This window comes from Gossypium arboreum, chromosome 8 (genome assembly GCF_025698485.1).
Source record: "Gossypium arboreum isolate Shixiya-1 chromosome 8, ASM2569848v2, whole genome shotgun sequence".
NCBI lineage: Eukaryota > Viridiplantae > Streptophyta > Magnoliopsida > Malvales > Malvaceae > Gossypium > Gossypium arboreum.
The window spans coordinates 43,832,547-43,835,403 of record NC_069077.1 but is presented as its reverse complement, the minus strand read 5'-3'; the positions used below and the strand labels follow the sequence as shown (position 1 = coordinate 43,835,403).

The 2,857-nt window shown below is 36.5% G+C and overlaps 1 non-coding gene across 1 annotated transcript; it reads right to left on the bottom strand.

Annotated features, from left to right (window-relative positions):
* Positions 1-1,603: 1,603 nt before the first annotated feature.
* Positions 1,604-1,710, bottom strand: LOC128279778 (small nucleolar RNA R71). The gene has a single exon (XR_008269974.1). It is a non-coding gene; the product is annotated as a small nucleolar RNA R71 (small nucleolar RNA).
* Positions 1,711-2,857: the final 1,147 nt, after the last annotated feature.

The window sequence follows — 2,857 nt, the reverse complement described above, 5'->3', positions numbered from 1 at the left end:
ATCTCAAGAGCCGAATTCATCATCAAGACTGGAGATCTCCCTTCAAGTTCCTTCAGGAGTTTTGGATTTTCTTATGTTTTGTTATCTTTATGCTTTTGAGATTTTTTCTTTTATAAATATGAACTAAACCCCCTAAATACCTAAGGGGAATAAAACCTAAGATAGATCTTGTTATTATTATCTAAATTGTATGATAAATATTTGACTTGTTCTTGATTATGTGTTCTTAATTCTTGTTTTAATATTCCAGGATATTGATTCAAGTTAACGCTCTTATTCAGGGGAGGAATAGACCCTGTCTAAGAGTAAAATTGTCATAATTAAGCGGGGTTGATTGCGCGCCTAGAGATAGGGTGACAAAATTTTGCCTGATTAGGGTGAAACCTAATAAGGGAATCTATAGATCGAGTTAATGCAATTCTAGGGTGTTAATTAGAAAGAGATTTCAATTATTCAACCTACGGTTAGACGTTATTAGTCTAAAGAGAGATAATAATATAACTTAGGGATTTCTACGGATCAAGTCAAATGAATAAATCGTCTAATTCAGAGTCAAATAACAAGTGAAGTCTAGGTGGATTTTTCCTTAGGTATTGTCTCAATCAATCGAATTTTCCCAAAAGTATTTTCCGGAGTTTTCTTTCTGTGCATTCTTAGTTAGTAATTAGTTTAGATAACCAAACCTCTTAATTTTTAGGCTAGATAATAAAAAGGAAGTAAATACTAGTACTCGTAGTTCCTTTTGGTTCAACAATCCGGTCTTGCTGAACTATACTACTGTTCGATAGGTACACTTGCCTTAATCGTGATAATAAGTTAGTCTCAAGAACGTTTCATTTATAAATCTTTAAAACCTGTTATGAATATCACGCATTAAGTTTTTGGTGCCGTTGTCGAGGAACTAGGATATTAGGAACACTCGATTTTTATTACTTTAGCCATTTTACTTTTATTGCAATTTAAATTTTTATTTTCTTTTCTAATTCTTCATTTATTTTCTTCTGATAGATTTTTCTAGTTTATGACCAGAAGAAACCTGTCAGGACTACTACTTTTTGACGGTGAGATCGACCGCACAGTTCGTAAAAACCGGAGAGAAATAAGGTGAAGCCTAAGATACACAGAGGACGAGCAAGAGGACGATAATTCAACCACAACCAAGGAGATGGCTGAAAACCAAGAAAATCCGCTACCTCCTGCGATTGCTGCTAATCCAATAAATCAGAATCCTGCTCGACGCTCTATGTATGATTATACTAAACCTAATTTAATAGGAACTGAGTCAAGTATAGTTAGACCTACTATTGCTACAAATAATTTTGAACTGAAACCTAACACAATTCAAATGATACAATAGCTTGTTCAGTTTGATGGTTTGCAGGACGAGGATCCGAACGCTCACTTAGGAAATTTCCTTGAATGTTGTGATACCTTTAAAATTAATGGCGTTTCTGATGATGCCATTCGCCTTCGGTTGTTTCCCTTTTTGTTAAGGAATAAGGCTAAACAATGGTTGAACTCGTTACCATGAGGGTCAATCACTACTTGGGAACAAATGACCAAAAAGTTTTTATTAAAATATTTTTCGCCGGCTAAAATAGCCAAATTACGTAATGATATCTTTTCTTTTGTGCAGATGGATTTAGAAACATTATACGATGCATAGGAGAGATACAATGACCTTTTGAGAAGATGCCCTCACCATGGGTTACCGCTTTGGCTACAGGTTCAAACGTTTCATAATGGTCTGAATCCTTCGACTCAGTAGATGATTGATGCAACTGTTGGAGGAACTATCAATAATAAGACACCTGAGGCGGCTTACGAATTTATTGAGGAGATGTCACTGAATAACTATCAGTGGCAAGTTATGAAAACAAAGCCGATGAAAGCAGCCAGTGTTTTCAACCTCGACGCAGTTACTATGCTATCTAACCAAGTAGAACTCTTAAATAAAAAGATTGACGGTTTGTGTGGTTTTACTCAGGTACATCTAGTGATGAGGTGCAATTCGAATGGAGGAGGAGCATGCACAGAATATCAACCCTTCAACCCTAGCATTGAGGAGGAACAAGTCCAATATATGGGTAACAATAACTCTAAACCCCAAAATAACCCGTATATTAACACTTATAATGCAGGTTGGAAGAACCATCCCAATTTCTCGTGGGGCGGTCAAGGAAATCAAAGGCTACAACATCCTCCGGGTTTCCAACAACCACCCTACCAATAAGAGAAAAAGCCAAACCTTGAGGAGATGCTAACAAAATTCATCTCAGTGTTAGAAACTCATTTTCAGAATACCGAGACAGCACTCAAAAATCAACAAGCATCAATCTAGGGGCTCAAAACTCAGATTGGACAGCTCACCAAGTTGATTTCCGAATGACCACAAGGTAGTTTGCTAAGCAACACTGAATCTAACCCAAGGGAGAAACTCAACGCGATTGCCATTTAAGATGAGGAAGGGTTAGTTGCAAAACCAAGGCTAGAAATGGTGATAAGCAAAGGTAAGAATGTGGTAGGCCACAATGACCCAAAATCGGTAAGTAAAGAATACAAACCTCGTGTGCCATACCCAAACGCGACAAGTAAAGACCGCACAGAAGAACAATTCGGTAAATTCCTTAGATTATTAAAAAGGTTACATATTAATTTATCGTTTATTGAAGCTCTTTCACAGATGCCAAATGCAGTCAAATTCTTAAATGAGCTTTTAACAAATAAATGAAAATTGGATGAGGCGTTGCATGTGGAATTGAATGCAGTTTGCTCAGCTATATTACAGAATAAGCTACCCAACAAATTGAAAGATCCAGGGAGTTTTACGGTTCCTTGTTTAATTGGTAGTTTAGAT